Source organism: Salmo salar, chromosome 25 (genome assembly GCF_965601325.2).
Source record: "Salmo salar chromosome 25, fSalSal1, whole genome shotgun sequence".
NCBI classification, from domain to species: Eukaryota; Metazoa; Chordata; class Actinopteri; order Salmoniformes; family Salmonidae; genus Salmo; species Salmo salar.
The window spans coordinates 44,416,071-44,437,500 of NC_138315.1; positions in this window are offsets into that span (position 1 = coordinate 44,416,071).

Genomic DNA, 21,430 nt, shown 5'->3' on the forward strand with positions numbered 1-21,430 from the left:
AACCATGTTTCCATCCACAGTTTTTATGTGAGCAGAAAACGTTACTGTGATAGAAACAGGAAGCTTCGGTACAATTTTCTAAATGCCAACAGATCATTTGTTCGTTCGACGTGGTAGGATCTTTTGTATCTGTAAAATGAATTATGCGAGAAATGGCAGTGGAAATGCCTTCATGTGCAAATATTGATATAATAACCATCACATCAAAGTAAACTTGTAGTCATGTGATGATATTGCGTGTGGTCCTCCTACTACGACTGGGGAAAGCATAAAGTTTATTAGGCTGAAGATGAAATAATTGATGATGAACTTCACAGGGTGGTGAAAGTGCAAGGTGATGAACTTGATGTCACTTTCCAATAAATGTCTAAGATCTTATTCTGGTGACTTGATGATCAATGCTTGACTGCCGAGAATAAAAATATTCTCCATAATAATCTCATCATGTAGACTAACCTACCTGCAAAGACCTACCTGCTGTATCTGCCAGGTGTTGGCTAGAGTGCACGTGCCAAGACCAGAGTAGCCAGATGTGATATTTAATGCAACAGTTTTTGTGACAAAACAATCGGTAGAATTGAAAATGAACATTACATTTTTATTCGTTACCCATAAGTGAAAACGTACATTTGACATGCACTATGTCATCACGCACTGATTTTCATCTGCAGTATGGAAACACACCACTGGTGTTTTCTATGAACATCCATCTCTGATTGGATGGAAACCTAGCTAGTGACAACACTGTGATTGGATGGAACCCTAGCCAGTGACAACAGTGTGATTGGATGGAACCCTAGCTAGTGACAACAGTGTGATTGGATGGAACCCTAGCTAGTGACAACAGTGTGATTGGATGGAACCCTAACTAGTGAAAACAGTGTGATTGGATGGAACCCTTGCTAGTGGCAACAGTGTGATTGGATGGAACCCTAGCTAGTGACAACAGTGTGATTGGATGGAACCCCAGCTAGTGACAACAGTGTGAATGGATGCAACCCTAGCTAGTGACAACAGTGTGAATGGATGCAACCCTAGCTAGTGACAACAGTGTGATTGGATGGAACCCTAGCTAGTGACAACAGTGTGATTGGATGGAACCCTTGCTAGTGACAACAATGTGATTGGATGGAACCCTAGCTAGTGACAACAGTGTGATTGGATGGAACCCTAGCTAGTGACAACAGTGTGATTGGATGGAACCCTAGCTAGTGACAACAGTGTGATTGGATGGAACCCTAGCTAGTGACAACAGTGTGATTGGATGGAACCCTAGCTAGTGACAACAGTGTGATTGGATGGAACCCTAGCTAGTGACAACAGTGTGATTGGATGGAACCCTAGCTAGTGACAACAGTGTGATTGGATGGAACCCTAGCTAGTGACAACAGTGTGATTGGATGGAACCCTAGCTAGTGACAACAGTGTGATTGGATGGAACCCTAGCTAGTGACAACAGTGTGATTGGATGGAACCCTAGCTAGTGACAACAGTGTGATTGGATGGAACCCTAGCTAGTGACAACAGTGTGAATGGATATGAACAAAAAGCAGCGGAGAGAGTCCCTGTCAGTGATGTCACAGTGGGTGTGTGATGTAGGACTTTACCTAGCCACCTGTACCCGAATACCCAAGATCCGATCCGGGACCCTTGCGGCACCAGATACAGTATTCTAAATAACGTCACGGATCTGGGTCGGATCCGATATGATTGTGACTGGTCTCGGGTACATGTATGTGAAATTTTAATTGACTTGTCTGGAAGGGCCGGGTACACATCCTGACTGCTGCAGTAGAGAGAGAGAGAAATGTTATAATTTATGATGCTGCTCTTTCTTTTCATGAGAGTGGAGCGTGGTGCGTGTAGCTTGCTGTTTGCCAATCATGAGTCATCAAAGCGGCAATAAGCTACAGTCATAGAGCTACGCTCCGTGTGGGGAAAAAGTTAGGTGATATCTAATCAATGGAAAATGGATTAGAATGTGCATGCACTGCAGCCTCAGTTAGCATCAAATAATTATTTCGTATTTTGTCCAAGTAAATAATAAAGGATTCATTGGAAACCTAAGTGTAGTTCCTTTCTTGAGCCAATGTCCTGATTTGACTGATTTCATGATGCCGTGATGTGTAATGGAGATAGCATTAAGCTTTTCCAACCTCTCTAATCTTCTGGATTATTGCAGTGCCCTCCTATTCTCCCCAGAACCAGCCACTACATCTTCCCTCATCTGGCCAGGGAATGTTCTCACACAACATCCGGCATGTGTCGCCCTCACACAATTCCCCACTGCCACAGGAGCCCTGGTGCATAAGTTCCATATTGTCAGACATTGTTTTACGGCGCCCTGTCAAAAAAAAGATCTGTATCTGTAACTATGACACGTTAAATGGGGAACAGAAGGGAAATGAAAAGAACCTATCAGCATTGAGATTGACAGACCCCGGAGTTGGGTTTTTAACAGTGTGATGCAGGGCCTTTCGACCACATCTGGTCATATGAGTACATTCTTTCTTGTCTCGGGGAGAACACACAGGCTAAAACACTCTCTGGATAAGATCTCTTCACCACGTTGTGAAGACGAAGAAAGGAAGCCGTGAAGATAAGCAGCCCCGTTGTGCCACTACACATCCAGCGGTGGCGTTCTGAGGGTAAAGGGGGCCTACAGTATGTGAAACAGAGCACAAAGGGAGAAAGGCTTGACCCCATCTGATAATGGTAGGGTCCTGGTTCAAACACGCTGCCAGTTGAGCATGGAGATATGAAATGGTTTGATGCAGTTTTCATCCCCCCTGTCTTTTTCCACATTCTTTGTTTTCTTTTTTGGTATGCCTCATTGGCACGGCCGTGTAAGATGCAATGGCTGCCAAGCTACTTGACAATTACACACACATGAAAGTCAGTAGAACATGACAGAAGCCACTGTTCTGCTTCCACATTCATATCAGTATGTTTGTTAAACTAAAAGGATCTATGTAAAAACTAACTATTTTTAATTGATTGCTCAATACTCTGAGGATACGTAGAGGAAACGTCATTGCATGCTCATCTGCCTAAGGCATTGTGATCCCTCACGATCAATTTCGCAACTGTTCACCCCTTACTGTTTTCCCAAACACTACGTTCATCCCAATGGAGCCACAGGAATCCTATGTGCCTTGACACTCAAATCTGCTCCAAGTTCTAATTGAGAGCTACAGTACCTTTTGCCCCAACATGTAGAGCAGTATTTCTTCTTTCTTTCTGGAGTCAGACACTAAAGTATTGGGTTTCTATGTCTCAAGGAAGATAGGTCTGTGCACTGACTAATCTCATTGTGTGGATAAAATGGCACAATCATGCCACAAATGGAGGCAACACAGTCCCTATTATATCTTAGATAGTCGGAGTACAATGGGTGTGAATCAAACCTGGAGGTTTTCATTTTCATGTATATTCATTGCTATATTGTTTTACACCACGGAGACAGAGCTACACAGCATAAGCCCTCTGGGTAATAACATTTTATAGTGGATGATATAAGTACCATCCCTTTACAATGTCAACAACAGGTATAAGTCAAATGGTAACAATGTGTACCTTCACTGTAAATACTCTGCACTTGTAATTGGCAGCACATGCATTGGTAGGAGTTCTAGGGAGTTTTTCCTAGCCACCGTGCTTCTACACTTGCATTGCTTGCTGTTTGGGGTTTTAGGCTGGGTTTCTGTACAGCACTTTGAGATATCAGCTGATGTAAGAAGGGCTATATAAATTGATTTGATTTGATTGGTATGTGACTATACGTAATTTTCTAGGTTTTTATACAGTTATGAAAACTACATGTGTTATTCCTCTCTAGTTAGTGTAATATAAGGCCTTATTTAATGTAAACATCTTTATTATGTCCTGGTTTCCTGTTCATGGCAGCGACAGCTATGACAACAGGCCACGTTGGTATGGACTGTTGTTGGGGTGATCCTGGTAACAAGGAGTTAGCTCAGGAGGTTATGATACTGATACTCCCTCAGGGAAACTGATCAGTGATACTTCCAAAAATACAGAAAGAATAACCACCCATTCTACCGTCAGAGAACAGTAAATCATAGAGGGTACACCCTGAGGTAGATGAAGAAAGAGAGACAGAGAGACAGAGAGAGAGAAAGAGAGAGAGAGAGAGAGAGACTCTCTTCATACAGGGAGGTCAACCTGTTCTCTGTGGAAATGGGATGGAGGGATGAGTGGAGAAATGTAGGTCTGGCACTGAAAACGATAACACACATGGAAGCCGTTGCCAAGGAGATGACGAACATTCCCACCCTCACCCTAGCGTGAGTGACCACGGCCAATACTGGAAACAATACTGGAAATGATCAGTGTTGTTACATGCTAGCAGCAGCACTTGTCCACAATGGCAGAGGAGAGGAAAATGTTCCATGTTTTTCTCTATCACAGTAAATGAAACTGACTACTCCTTGTTATTGTTTTAGAAAAGAGTAGGTGTTCTCCTCTTGCTGAAACGAAGTGGGATCCGTGTTGTGTGTCCTCTGAGTCATGTTTGGAATACTGTCTTTCCACCTTTCATGTATTTATCAAACCTTGCGCCGCCCTAGATTTTAGTTCACTCCGTGGCCATCAAGTTTCACAATAACAGTATATGAAAAAACAAGATGAATACACCCTTGAAATAAAGTGGTGTGGAACTGTCGTATTGTGTCCTTTTAACCAATACTTCTGAGAACACTGGCAGGTTTTAGGTAGCTAATACTTTCTTAAAGAGCTACTCATTAAGAACTCAAGCAAAGAAGATTGTACACAAGCATAAATATAGGGATATGTTATGAAATGTCTAAATGTTATTGAAGATTCACAGCATGCAAAGAGCAGAGGACTTGAGAATCAATCTCAATGTAACAGTTCCAAAAGTCATCTACGGTAGACAAGAGGGTCCCGTTTTAAAGGTCTCCATGCACCATAATATTTGTTTCTTGCCATGCCAAGTCACCCGGCAATTGAGACAAAAGTTCCATCACTTGAACCTATATAAGTCACATTTTACATGATGTATTTCTAAACCAAATAAAATAGTTTTCTGAAGAAAAGGATACATCCCTATTTCAAATAGTTCAAGAATTTTAGATACTTAATTGAGGCAAATATATTTTTTAGATGGAGAATTGAGAGCAGTTGGGGACCTGTCATGTGGAAACAGTTGTTAATTGCACCCAGGGGAATATTTCTACTGATATGCTGTTTGCTGATGAAGTCCCTATTGAGTTTGATGAGGTGAGAGAAATATTCTGTTCTCCCATATGGGTCATCTCAGGGTCCACCTCAATATACTGTAGCTTAATACTGGGACTTGATAAGGGGAGGCAAAAAGCCCATTATTAACCATTGGATAAAATGCTGATCACGCCTCTAATCGGTACAGAGCATATTCAGTCTGCCATCTCTGGCTTAGGCCTAATTTTTGTCAAACACAGCCTCACACTAAGGGGGCCATTTTCTCTCCACAAATTTGCCAGTGCAGTGCAGTGCATGGAACAAATTAGCAGGTCTCAACCCAGCAAGCTCTGACTCACATGCAACTTTCTCTTTGTGCGAGAAGACTTGATGAGGTGTTGGGTCCAATAAAACTACAGGGAAGATGAGGCTGGCACAACCACGGTGGGCTCTGGTCCTTCAGTCCCTGCATCTTCCTGGCACCACCCTTAAAGTTCTGATCATGTCACGTTTTAGCAGATCCAAGCTAAGCCCCAGCCTACCAAGCACTTCCTATATGTATTGGAGAGCAGAAAGGCCTTGTAATGATTATGAATGCTGCCCGTGTGAACTTCCCTTCTTCTATGTAACACATGACGGAGGTGGCGAGGTCGAATTGTGATGCGTAATGGAATATTCAAGCCCTTAGTCAAACAAGCGGTGGCCAAGCAGCATTAGAATAACAAGCAGCTAATATGATTTAGGGCTGACATCTTTATATTGGAATTAATCTTGGCATAATCTGGGGAGAGGTTCTCTCCCTGATTGCTTGATTATTGCGCACACAATAACGTATTGTACATACCAGGGAGCTGAGAGAAAGATAAACAGGCAAAGATAAACAGCTGGAGACAAGGTCCTCATTATCAAACATGTGATGGAGATTCAGAGGATTCGGCTTTGTCACGAAGCACCCTGACCGTTTACGTTGTCAATTATATCTGGGCTTTATTTCTCAAGGGTTGGGCCCGACAGGGCTTATTTCTATATATCAAAAAACATTTTGGAGATTGGAGAAAGAACTGAAGAAAACTTTCTTCAGTTTAAAGTTTCGAAGGATGTGACCCTTTAAGGTTGTGATTTGACATTCATGGCGACCACAATGCGGTGAATGGCAAACAGTGACTTGCTCCTCTCGCATTTCTCGACCGGAGCTGGAAACGTCTCCAAGAATGTGGCAATGTCTTTAGAAAGCATCGGGTGCAGCTGGTAACCCAGCCCACACATGGGCTTGTCACCAAAAGCCAAAGCGGTGTTCTTCAAGCGAAGGACGCTCATGCGCCTTTGTGCAGGAGTGACGGTGTGGAAATGTGGAACCAGCCTAATGGTGCGCTGGTGATTAACTACCCTTTGCTGGCGGTTGGAATTTGAGCACACAAAGCCAAACAACAGCGGGTGCCCAGCCAAGTCAAGCGTACTTCTAGTCACCACCACTGACCAACGTCACTTTCTTTTATGACTTCGACGCTCACTGGTCACCCTTGAAATAACGAACAGCCCTTTTCTTTTCATTTAGTCTGACCAAAGATTAGAGTCAATCACACAAATCTGTGCTCATGTCCTGAAAACCTTTTGTGATTTGTCCTGTGAGAGAGCATGACTCGCCCACATCATAATCTAAACCACCCCAAAATGTGCTCTTCCTTATCAGTGTGAAACTTCCTGATATCTTATCCCTTGGCACTGGGGCAACACACATGCCTGGGAATGGGAAACTGTGACGGAGGTAGGCCTTCCCATCAGCTCTGGCAGATGAGGAAAAGTCCCTCTTTCCTCTGCAGTGACCTCTGAGTCACTACTTCCTGGCACAAGCCAACCAGGACGCCAGATGCCACTAGGGGGAATTCTCTTGAGTGACGAATGATGAATTGGATAATTGCTTTTGGGAATCAAATTTTCCCCTAGATTAGAAGTCCTATGCAAAACACTGATGCGTTTCACAACAAGGTGAGATAACCGGCCAAGTGTGATTCTCAGTCAATTTGGAAAGTCCCAACAAGGAAATAAAGGTAGAATTTTCCAGACACCTATGAAGGAGTTGTTTTGTTTATTTTAATTTCAAGTTTGCCAATTTGTATTTTTCCATCAGATCAGCCTAAATGTCCATAGCGATGAATTGATGCTGTATGCTCTATGCAGAAATGCAGATGCAGGATATTTCCCAAAATAGTCATTGAAATTGACTCCATAATACATCAACCTGCACTTCAATGAATGTTCCTCTGTTTTTGCATGTGCATGTCAAACTGTCAGCTTTGGTCAGTGCTGGTTTCTTCCATAGGTGTGAGATGATTGATTGTTAGTTTTTCCTCTGTTGAGTCACTTAACATAAGATCAAGGGGGAGACGACAGGCTCATAAAAGTTTTACTAGCGACATACTGCAGTATGAGACATTTTGTGTATTCCTCCAGTTTAGTAGTTTGGGGTCACTTAGAAATGTCCTTGTTTTTGAAAGAAAAGCACATTTTGTGTCCATTAAAATAACATCAAATTGATCAGAAATACAGTGTAGACATTGTTGTAACGTCAACAGTGAAGAGGCGACAGTGCAAACTGTCTCTAACCAGAATAGAAAGAGGACTGGGAGGCCCCGGTGCACAACTGAGCAAGAGGACAAGTACATTAGATTGTCTAGTTTAAGAAACAGATGCCTCACAAGTCCTCAACTGGCAGCTTCATTAAATAGTACCCGCAAAACACCAGTCTCAACGTCAACAGTTAAGAGGCGACTCCGTGATGCTGGCCTTCTAGGCAGAGTTGCAAAGAAAAAGCCATATCTCAGACTGGCCAATAAAAATACAATATTAAGGTGGGCAAAAGAACACAGACACTGGACAGAGGATCTCTGCCTAGAAGGCCAGCATCCCGGAGTCGCCTCTTAACTGTTGACGTTGAGACTGGTGTTTTGTGGGTCATTTTTAATGAAGCTGCCAGTTGAGGACTTGTGAGGCGTCTGTTTCTTAAACTAGACAATCTAATGTACTTGTCCTCTTGCTCAGTTGTGCACCGGGGCCTCCCACTCCTCTTTCTATTCTGGTTAGAGACAGTTTACACTGTTCTGTGAAGGGAGTAGTACACAGCGTTGAATGAGATCTTCAGTTTCTTGGCAATTTCTCACATGAAATAGCCTTCATTTCTCAGAACAAGAATAGACCAACACATTTCAGCAGAAAGTTCTTTGTCTCTGGCCATGTTGAGCCTGTAATCGAACCCACAAATGTTGATGCTCCAGATACTCAACTAGTCTAACGAAGGCCAGTTGTTTTGCTTCTTTAATCAGAACAACAGTTTTCAGCTGTGCTAACATAATTGAAAAAGGGTTTTCTAATGATCAATTAGCCTTTTAAAATGATAAACTTGGATTAGCTAACACAATGTGCCATTGGAACGCAGGAGTGATGGTTGCTGATAATGGGCCTCTGTACGCCTATGTAGATATTCCATAAAAAATCTGACGTTTCCAGCTACAATAGTCATTTACAACATTACAATGTCTACACTGTATTTCTGATCAATTTGACATTATTTTAATGGACCAAAAAATTGCTTTTCTTTCAAAAATAAGGACTTGTCTAAGTGACCCCAAACTTCTGAATGGTAGTGTATATATATATATATATATATATATATATATATATATATATATATATATATATATATATATATATATATATATATATATATAAAGTCTATAACATGTAATACATTTGAGAAAGCAAATAAAGATTTATGTTGCAGTAAATATTCTGAGAACACAATTTCAGGGAACCAATATAAGTTCAATGTATGGAGAATCTCAGCCAACAAACTGCCTTTCAAATATGCTCTCTGATGATGTCAAACTGAAATACTTATATATCATTCCTTAATAAAGGATTACTATAGACATCATCACATCAATTATACATTTAGGATATTCAATCATTTTTTTTTTTACCTTTGACACTACAGTTTGATTAAATGTCTTCCATTTCCCCCTGCAGTGCCTTCTACTTCATACATATTCCCCAAATAAACCAGTGTAGAGATTTGGCATCTGACGCACATCTAAATCAGGGACTTCCTGATCAAATCTAAATTTACTGGGACAAGCAAAATGTGTTATGCAAAAGCGTTTTTCCCCTCCACAAATCCACAGCCTCTTGATTAAACAAATCTGTGAAATAAAATATTCCAAACGGGAACTGCTCTGACAGTTTGAGAATAAAATGTAAATCTGGTTGGTTATGTATCTTTAGACTTTGCTTCACAGACACTGATCATAAATGGCGAAACAGCGGAACAAAATGTCTAATCCTTTATTTTCATAATTTCCAAATCAATGACATATTAAGCCTTCTTTGGAAGACTGTTGGCCTGAGCTGCATACAGTGACTCAAAATGACCGTGGCTCCATTACATGCCACTGTTCAGTAGTCTTTAACAATTTTCTCACAGGAAAAATGCTGTGAGGCAAGGTGTAGCGTCTCTCAGGGGTGAAAACAAAACCAATTACAAACAGAGTTTATTCAGAGACATGAATGTTGATTGAAAGAAAACAAAAAACAACAATCCTGTGGAGACAACCTTGGAAGAAACAAAACATCCCCAGACTATTATGACCCAATCCTTGTCTAAGGCACCGTTACTAGGAGGGAACAGGTGGGACTTACTGTATGTGTATTGCCCTGAGGGATTCCAACAGTCTTAGTCAACCGCCTCAGTGGAAAATGTAAACCTCATGTGTCATTTGAAAAGGGGAATTTAATCTTGTTCTCCTGTCTGTCTTTTTGGTGAGATGTTGACATAGCGTACTATAGCCATTGGAAGGACAGTTGCCTAAATTAAGAGAGATTTAAGACCATGTGTACAGTGTTGTCACTACTTCCGCCGAAGTCGGTCCCTCTCCTTGTTCGGGCGGTGTTCGGGGGTCGAGGTCATCGACCTTCTAGCCATCACTGATTCATTTTTCATTTTCCATTGGTTTTGTCTTGTCTTCCTTCACACCTGGTTCCAATCCCATCAATTACATGTAGTGTATTTAACCCTCTGTTTCCTCTCATGTCCTTGTCGCAGATTGTTTATTGTAAGTGTTCGTGTACGTCTGTACTGGTGTGCGTCGGGTTATGTTTACCCATTGATTTTTACTATTATGTTTTCTGGTGGTTTTTTTGTAATAAACTGCGCCGTTGGATACAGTTATTTCTCTCCTGCGTCTGACTTCTCTGACAACAGTTAAACACCCCTTACAAGTGTGCATTGTGCTCTACAATAAGAGAGAAATTAGAGATTATAATGCATGCCATGGTTGAGGTCAATTACATTGTAAATGGGTCAAAATGTAATTGTACACACAGCACAGGAAAAATAATAAACAATGTACTGTTGCAATAACTACTCTTGAAACGTCCCATGACGTCAGATCTTTAACTCAGATGTTCTTGACTGTCAACTGAAAGAAGGATACTGACCAGTCCCTGTCCTTCTCTTGGTTTTGACAATATTTTGTAGATACATTTGACATATATCTAAAGAAAATAGCAAAAATCTGAGTCCATAAAAACAACCACTATCGATATCATATAACACAGAAATATGCTAAACAAATGTAACTACTATTCTACCAATGGAGAAAATTAAGACCTTTTGAGAGGTGGAGCGCCGGGGCCTCTTTGTAACCCTTATCTGCTCGTCAGATCAGTGGGAATGAGGTAACCAGTCCCATTGTTGAAAGGTTTTTTTATGGTGGTATTTTTCCTGTCTGGCAAAATGGATAGCAATTACATATCTGGAGGAAGGGGCACAACTGTGGTTTAAGAAGTGGGGGTGGGAGGGGGCATAATATATACACAGTATAATATATACACAGTACCAGTCAAAAGTTTGGACACAACTACTCATTCAAGGGTTTTTATTTATTTGTACTATTTTCTACATTATAGAATAATAGTGAAGTCATCAAAACTATGAAATAACACATATGGAATTATGTTGTAACCAAAAAAGTGTGAAGCAAGCCAAAATAAATATTATATTTGAGATTCTTCAAAGTAGCTACCCTTTGCCTTGATGACAGCTTCGTACACCCTCGGCATTCTCTCGACCAGCTTCATGAGGTAGTCACCTGGAAAACATTTCTATTAACCTGTCTGGGATAGGGGGCAGTATTTTCACGGCCGGATAAAAAACGTACTCGATTTAAACTGGTTACTACTCTTGCCCAGAAACGAGAATATGCATATTATTAGTAGAGTTGGATAGAAAACACTCAAAAGTTTCTAAAACTGTTTGAATGGTGTCTGTGAGTATAACAGAACTCATATGGCAGGCAAAAACCTGAGAAGATTCCAAGCAGGAAGTGGCCTGTCTGACAATTTGTAGTCCTTCTGTTGCATCTCTATTGAAATTACAGTATCTGTGCTGTTACGTGACACTTTCTAAGGCTTCCATTGGCTCTCTAAAGCCTTCAGAAACCGGATTGATGCGTCTCCTGTCTCTGGGCAGATAACAGCAGCTCAGTTTGGTTCTGTGGACTGCCTGGTGACAGAAAGACTGGAGATGCGCTTTCACGAGACCTCGACATTTTTTTCTTCCCTCTTTGAATGAATACAACGTTGTCCGGTTGGAATATTATCGTTATTTTATGAGAAAAATAGCATAAAAATTGATTTTAAACAGCGTTTGAGATGCTTCTAAGTACGGTAAAGGAACATTTTGAAATGTTTTGTCACGAAATGCGCTCACGGAGGTATTTGGATATAACTATGGATTATTTGGAACCAAAACAACATTTGTTGTTGAAGTAGAAGTCCTGGGAGTGCATTCTGACAAAGATCAGCAAAGGTAATACAATTTTTCTAATAGTAGTTCTGAGTTTAGTGAGCCCCGAAGTTGGCGGGTGTCTGAATAGCTAGCCTGTGATGGCTGAGCTATGTACTCAGAATATTGCAAAATGTGCTTTCACCGAAAAGCAATTTTAAAATCTGACATAGCGATTGCATAAAGGAGTTCTGTATCTATAATTCTTAAAATAATTTATGTATTTTGGCAACGTTTATGACGAGTAATTTAGTAAATTCACCGGAAGTTTTCGGTGGGTATGCTAGTTCTGAGCATCACATGCTAATGTAAAAAGCTGGTTTTTGATATAAATATGAACTTGATTGAACAAAACATGCATGTATTGTATAACATTATGTCCTAGGAGTGTCATCTGATGAAGATCATCAAAGGTTAGTGCTGCATTTAGCTGTGGTTTGGGTTTTTGTGACATATATGCTTGCTTTGAAAATGGCTGTGTAATTATTTTTGGCTGGGTACTCTCCTGACATAATCTAATGTTTGCTTTCGCTGTAAAGCCTTTTTGAAATCGGACAAGGTGGTTGGATTAACGAGAGTCTTATCTTTCAAATGGTGTAAAATAGTCATATGTTACCCTCTTACATCTAGACGTTCCGCTAGCGGAACACCTGCTCCAATATCCTATGATAGGCGTGGTGCGAATTACAAATTCCTCAAAAATATAAAAACTTAAATTTTTCAAACATATGACTATTTTACAGCATTTTAAAGACAAGACTGTTGACGCTTGTTATAGACCCCCCTCAGCTCCCAGCTGTGCCCTAGACACCATATGTGAATTGATTGCCCCCCATCTATCGTCAGAGTTTGTACTGCTAAGGGACCTAAATTGGGTATGCTTAACATCCCGGCCTTCCTACAATCTAAGCTAGATGCCCTCAATCTCACACAAATGATCAAGGAACCTACCAGGTACAACCCCAAATCCGTAAACACAGGCACCCTTATAAATATCATCCTGACCAATTTGCCCTCTAAATACACCTCTGCTGTTTTCAACCAGGATCTCAGTGATCACTGCCTCATTGCCTGCGTCCGTTATCGGTCCGCAGTCAAATGACCACCCCTCATCACTGTCAAACGCTCCCTAAAACACTTCTGCAAGCAGGCCTTTCTAATCGACCTGGCCCTGGTATCCTTGAAGGATATTGACCTCATCCCGTCAGTAGAGAATGCCTGTTTGTTCTTTAAAAGTACTCTCCTCACCATCTTAAATAAGCATGCCCTGGTCAAAAAATGTAGAACTAAGAACAGATATAGCCCTTGGTTCACTCCAGATTTGACTGCCCTTGACAAGCACAAAAACACCCTGTGGCGTACTGCACTAGCATCAAATAGTCCACGCGATAAGCAACTTTTCAGGGAAGTCAGGAACCAATACACACAGTCAGTTAGGAAAGCAAAGGCTAGCTTTTTCAAACAGAAATTTGCATCCTGCAGCACTAATTCCAAAAAGTTTTGGGAGAATGCTCACTGCACTGAGACTAGGAAACACTGTCACCACTGATAAATCCACAATAATCAAGAATTTCAGTAAGCATTTCTCTATGGCTGGCCATGATTTCCACCTGGCTACCCCAACCCCGGCCAACAACTCTGCACCCCCCCGCAGCAACTGGCCCAACTGTCGCTGGAAGCTCTGGACTGAGAACTGTCGCCAGAAGCTCTGGACTGGGAACTGTCGCCGGAAGCTCTGGACTGGGAACTGTTGCCGGAAGCTCTGGACTGGGAACTGTCGCCAGAAGCTCTGGACTGGGAATGCGCACTGGAGGCCTGATGCGTGGGGCTGGCACAGGTGGCGCCAGACTGGTAACATGCACCTCAGGGTGTGTACAGGGAGCAGGAACAGGACACACCGGACTGGGCAGGCGCACTGGAGGCCTGATGCGTGGGGCTGGCACAGGTGGCGCCAGACTGGTAACACGCACCTCAGGGTGAGTACGGGGAGCAGGCACAGGGCGTACAAGGCTGTGGAGGCGCACTGGAGATCTGGAGCGTAGGGCTGGCACACTCCGTCCTGGCTGGATGCTCACTTTAGCCCGGCAAGTGCGGGGCGCTGGCACAGGACTCACTGGGCTGTGAATGCGCACTGGAGACACCATGCGTATCACCGCAAAACATGGTGCCTGACAGGTCACTCGCTCCCTCAAGCGAGTGTGTGGAGGAGACACAGGGCGTACCAGACCGAAGGCCAGATGCGTGAAACTGGTGCATATGACACCGGACTGGTGTCACACTCCTCAGCACGCCCACTCTGCAGTGCTCTCAATGCCAACACCTCTCTCCGGAATCTTGCGTCGAGTTCCTCACTCGTCTCCCTGACTGGCTCTAGTTCACCCCTCAGCTCTCCACGGTAAGCACAAGGAGTTGGCTCAGGTCCCAAACCTGATTCCACCAAACTCCCCGTGTGCCCCCCCCCCCCAATTTCTTCCGTCGTTGCCGTGCTAGTTCCTCGTATTGTCGCCGTTCCTCTCTCGCTGTCTCCGCCTGCTTGCCTTGATGGTATAACGCCTCGTAATTTCGCCGTTCTGCTCTCGCTGCTTCAATCTCCTCCTTTGGACAGCGATACTCCCCGGGCCTTGTCCAGGGTCCTGCCACATCCAGAATTTCCTTCCAGGTCCAGTCCTCCTGACCACGCTGCTTGGTCCGTTGGTGGTGGGAGATTCTGTCACGGCTGTCTGAAGAATGGGACCAAAGCGCAGCGTGTGTATCGTTCCACATTTTATTATAACTGTGAAACTACGCAAGACATACAAATAAACTAATGGACAAAACAACAAACCGTGATGAAGAGATGCAACATACACTACTCAAAATACAATCTCCCACAAACCCAAGTGGGAAAACAACTACTTAAATATGATCTCCAATTAGAGACAATGATGACCAGCTGCCTCTAATTGGAGATCATCCCAAAAAACAACAACATAGAAATACAGAAAAAATAACATGACAACATAGAAAATCTAAACTAGACACAACCCCGTCACGCCTTGACCTACTCTACCATAGAAAATAAAAGCTTCTATGGTCAGGACGTGACAACAACACTCCTTCCGTGGCCTCCAACTGCTCTTAAATGCTAGTAAAATGAAATGCATGCTCTTCAACAGATCGCTGCCCGCACCCACACCTGCCGCCCGACTAGCATCACTACTCTGGACGGTTCTGACTTAGAATATGTGGAAACTATAAATACCTAGATGTCTGGCTAGACTGTAAACTATCCTTCCAGACTCACATTAAGCATCTCCAATCCAAAGTTAAATCTAGAGTTGGCATCCTATTTCACAACAAAGCCTCCTTCACTCATGCTACCAAACATACCCTAGTAAAACTGACTATCCTACCGATCCTTGACTTTGGCGATGTCATTTACAAAATAGCCTCCAACACTCTACTCAGCAAATTGGATGCAGTCTATCACAGTGCCATCCGTTTTGTCACCAAAGCCCCATATACTACCCCCCACTGAGACCTGTATGCTCTCGTTGGCTGATCCTCGCTACATATTCGTTGCCAAACCCACTGGCTCCAGGTCATCTATAAGTCTTTGCTAGGTAAAGCTCTGCCTTATCTCAGCTCACTGGTCACCATAGCAACACCCACCCGTAGCACGCGCTCCAGCAGGTATATTTCAATGGTCATCCCCAAAGCCAACACCTCCTTTGGCCGCCTTTCCTTACAGTTCTCTGCTGCCAGTGACTGGAACAAATTGCAAAAATCACTGAAGCTGGAGTCTTATATCTCCCTCACTATATTTAAGCATCAGCTGTCAGAGCAGCTTACCGATCACTGCACCTGTACATAGCCCATCTGTAAATAGCCCATCCAACCAACTACCTACCTCATCCTCATATTTGTTTTTGTTTTTCTGCTCTTTTGCACACCAGTTTTTCTACTTGCACATCCTCATCTGCACATATATCACTCCAGTGTAAATTGCTTAATTGTAATTACTTCGCCACTATTGGCCTATTTATTGCCTTACCTCTTTACTTCATTTGCACACACTGTATACAGATTTTTATATTGTGTTATTGACTGTATGTTTGTTTATCCCATGTGTAACTCTGTGTTGTTGTTTTTGTCGCACTGCTTTGCTTTATCTTGGCCAGGTTGGAGGTGTAAATGAGAACTTGATCTCAACTGGCCTACCTGGTTAAATAAAGGTGAAATAAAAATATAATAAAACATGAGCAATTAACATTAGATCGTGTAAATCTGTCCTTTGGTCTGATGAGTCCAAATGTTTGATTTTTGGTTCCAACCGCTGTGTCTTTGTGAGACACAGAGTGGATGATTGGATGATCTCTGCATGTTTATTTCCCACCGTAAAGCATGGAGGAGGAGGTGTGATGGTGTGGGGGTGCTTTGCTGGTGACACCTTCTGTGATTTATTTAGAATTCAAGGCACACAGCATTCTGCAGCTATATGCCATCCCATCTGGTTTGCGCATAGTGGGACTATCATTTGTTTTTCAACAGGACAAAGACCCAACACACCTCCAGGCTGTGTAAGGGCTATTTGACCATGAAGTAGAGTAATGGAGTGCTGCATCAGATAACCTGGCCACCACAATCACCTGACCTCAACCCAATTCAGATGGTGTGGGATGTTTTGGACCTCAGAGTGAAGGAAAATCAGCCAACAGGTACTCAGCATATGTGGAAAATCCTTCAAGACTGATAGAAAAGCATTCCAGGTGAAGCAAGTTGAGTGAATGACAAAAGTGTGCAAAGCTGTCATAGAGGGAAGCTAGGCTAGTTTAAAGAATCTAAAATCTACAATATATTTAGATTTTTTTTTAACACTTTTTGGTTACTACGTGATTACACATGAGTTATTTCATACTCTTCATGTCTTCACTATTATTCTACAATGTATAACATTTAAATAAAAAGAAGAAAAACCCTTGAATGAGTAGGTGTGTCCAAACGTTTGACTGGTACAGTATATTTATATTTTTTTATCCAGTCAGATAAAACTCCAAACAGCCTACCTGATGCTTGGAGGCGTCTGCATGGTCCTGAATCACACTGTTGTCTCGTTTTGTCTCACATTTCAATGATAAAACTGGGGTGGACAAAAACGCAATTTCAGTGAAAGTTTTGCCCGTTTCTGGAAATGTTTAATTTTAATCTGCATTTCATCGCTCTCCTTCACGCTTCATAAAGTTCACCCTGTCTTTTTGTTAGATCTTATGAAGCATTGATTTTCTTTTATTATCTATAAAATGATTTCATCACCATCCCGTCATAATGAACCCTATTACAGGTTCTGAAATGCAGCCCACACATTAGTAGTCTTTGGAAGATGTGATCAAAACAAGGGCCTGTAATTCACTGGTCTGTGAAATATGATACTGTTCTAGAAGTTTACTTAAGCAGTAAGGCACGAGGAAGTGTGGTATATGGTCAATATATCATGGCTTAGGGCTGTTCTGGATACAGCCCTTAGTCGTGGTATATTGGCCATATACAACAAACCCCTGACGTGCATTATTGCTATTAGAAACTGGTTGCAAATTAGAGCAGTAAAAATACATGTTTTGTCATACCCATGGTGTACGGTCTGATATACCACAGCTGTCAGACAATCAGCATTCAGGGCTTGAACCACCCAGTTTACACTTTACATTTTACTATGGTTTGGATTTCCCATTGTTAGAGTCTATCCTGCCCATGATAGACTAGACAACACGCACATGGCCTGCACATTCATAAAATAGTGCCATCGTTTTATGTTGTTTTAAGTCGGCTTTGCCTCGTGGCAATGACCACATCAAAGCCATGACAAAAATGTCATAACACATGGCTTCTCTAGTATTATTGTTTAATTACATCATGACTACTCCTGGGGATAGACATAAGAAAAATACCTTGTGATGACATTTCACTAGATACACTACTAACCAAAAGTGTGTGTGTGGACACCTGTTCATCGAACATCTCATTACAAGATGATTCCAAAATCATGGGTCCCCCCTTTGCTGCTAAAACAGCCTCCACTCTTCTGGGAACGCTTTCCACTAGATATTGGAACATTGCTGTGGGGATTTGCTTCCATTCAAGAGCAAGAGCATTAGTGAGGTTGGGCACTGATGTTTGGTGATTAAGCCTGACTCGTAGTCGGAGTTCCAATTCATTCTAAAGGTGTTCAATGGGGTTGAGGTCAGGGCTCTGTGCAGGCCAAGTTCTTCCACACTGATCTCAACAAACCATTTCTGTATGGACCTCACTTTGTGCATGGGGGTATTGTCATGCTGAAACAGAAAAGGACTTTCCCCAAACTGTTGCCACAAACTTGGAAGCACAGTATCATCTAAAATGAGCTCTTCAGTAAGGAAATTCTACTGCCAATGTTTGTCTATGGAGATTGCATGGCTGTGTTTTGGGGTGTGGCTGAAATAGACAAATCACCAATTTGAAGGGGTGTCCACATACTTTTGTATATATAGTGTATATAACTACATCTGTGGAAGCAGGTTTACAGATTGCATATAGAAATTTTGCCAAAACTAGGGAGCGAACTCACATCCCTCGATACAGTAACATGGCGTGTTCAAGATGCACCGTCACTGCCATTGACCCCCCAAAAATGAGTGTTGGCACAACAAGTGGTGGGCCTAACTATCCACCACAAGAAGCACTGTTTATTCAGGATGTCCACAAAATGCAGAAATATACAGTTTTTAAAGGATGTACATTCTTTGATTGACCAAGTCTTGAATGCAATAGCTGATCCTGATGACTAGATTTTTAGTAATGAGCACTGTGAACAAGCTACCCAAGTCAGAACCAGCCTTTGCTCTTATTTTCCATCCTGTCAATTTGGGGGGATTTCATCATGTCATCTTCGCAGGCTCTGGCTGCTACCTCAACATGTTTTGTTGCTTCAAGTGAGTAGAGATACAGAAGGTGCACCCCTGGGGTATTGGGCAAAGTCATTGCAAGGGGCTGAAGGGCTTATCAAGGGATTGTAGCTGACATATTACAGAGTAGATCAAATTCAAGACTCATGGAACTGAGCCTGGGGTAGAGTAACAGTGTAGAGTTGAAGGCTGTTTGGTGGGGCACAACTATGGACTATATCAGGTAGACAGGGAAGGCTATAGACTGTATCAGGTAGACAGGGAATGCTGCGGACTGTATCAGGTAGACAGGGAAGGCTATGGACTGTATCAGGTAGACTGGGAAGGCTATGGACTGTATAGACTGGGAAGGATATGGACTGTATCAGGTAGACTGGGAATGCTGCGGACTGTATCAGGTAGACAGGGAAGGCTGTGGACTGTATCAGGTAGACTGGGAAGGCTATGGACTGTATAGACTGGGAAGGATATGGACTGTATCAGGTAGACTGGGAAGGCTATGGACTGTATCAGGTAGACTGGGAAGGCTATGGACTGTATCAGGTAGACTGGGAAGGATATGGACTGTATAGACTGGGAAGGATATGGACTGTATCAGGTAGACTGGGAAGGCTATGGACTGTATCAGGTAGACTGGGAAGGATATGGACTGTATAGACTGGGAAGGATATGGACTATATCAGGTAGACAGGGAAGGCTGTGGACTGTATCAGGAAGACAGGGAAGGCTGTGGACTGTATCAGGTAGACAGGGAAGGCTATGGACTGTATGAGCTAATGTGCACAACAGGTATAATCCTTAAAAGAGACCCCTACATTTTGGCCATGGATATAATCTGGAAGGAATTTGGGGAAATGTGTCCCCTATTTGTCCCTTGATCCCTCATCCACTCTTCCCTTTTCACTCAGTTACACTGACTTTTCTAAGGGCCTTTGTGTGTGTGTATGTGTGTTTGTGTGTGTGTTCGTGTGCGCGTGAGTGTGTGTGCTCTGAACAGCTACGGTAGACAGGGAAGTCTCATTCTGAGATAAATATATAACTAAACACACAGTGGAGGCCAAACAGCCCTGTAGATGAACACACAGTGGAGTTCGGCCAAACAGCACAGTGTAGATGAAGAAGCGTCCAGACTTGGCACACATACAGCTCACTGTCTTTTATATGGGCTGATATTGTAGCATCAATATAGTGTGGCCACAGTCATCGTCATGCATGTTTTCATATTGGAGACATGAGGGAGGATTTACTGTAAATCGATGTGGGCTGCTACGTGAAAATTCAGTATTTGCTGAGATTGGTAGCATTGATTTTGGAACTTATAAGAACAAGGGAGCTTAGATATGATTGCGATACAGCTTAACATACACTATTCCCAGTGCTACCATGGAAGAGTTACATCAGCAATCTCCTAACTATCCGGATTTCCCTCAGCTTTTTTTTCTGCATGTTTGGTACGACTTTATTTAAATAGTCCCCAATACATTGTTTATAGATAGTTCAACTAACTGTTTAGTTCAGCTAAGCCCTAACATTCACTCTTTACATCCTAAACCAAACTACAATGTAACGCAGGTCAAGTAATGGGTTAATAGTGATCCATCCACCAATAGGATAAGAGACCCATGGAATTAGAATTTCTATGGAGTGAAAGTTGGCCTACCTCTGTTGCTCATCCCAATGTCTGCTGTTCGTTTTAGGCAATCAAACCTAGCAAAACTGAATGCCATGAGATACATAGAGGCAAGCTAGTTTGTGTATAGAGCACTTTAATAGGATGAGTGCAAGACGAATTGGCTTTTTTTTTTTGATGTTGAGATCAGAAGAAAATAGGAAGCCAGTCCTTGGACTTGGTCCCGCCCCTAAGGCCAGTCATGAGACAATCTGTGCAAACAACGTTGAAGAAACAGAACAGCAACAGATGAACAAGCACCATTTTCTGAAATACAGAAGATTACCATCTGCTCATTCACCCATTACTACTGTGGATTGTGGACGTTGAGTGACAAAAACGAGTGAGGATTTGTTGAGTTCAAAATTACCCGCAGAAGCCTTCATATTAGCACAAAACTTGCACCAAACTAGCTAGCTAAACTAGCTAGCAGTCATTGATATTACATAGGAAGTTAAAGCCAAGCTAGGCTTGTTACCTTTCAAACGTGCTTCATGTTTAGGGGAATAGTGAAGCAAACTTTCTTTTTGTTAGCCTTAAGGATCGGACCCTTTAAAAAAAAAATTGCCTAAAATGTCATACCAAAATCTAACTGCCTGTAGCTCAGGACATTTACATTTACATTTAAGTCATTTAGCAGACGCTCTTATCCAGAGCGACTTACAAATTACATATTATTGATACCATTTGAAAGGAAACACTTTGAAGATTGTGTAAATGTGAAATTAATGTAGTAGAATATAACACATTAGATCTGGTAAAAGATAATACAAAGAAAAAAACATACATTTTCACATTTTGTTT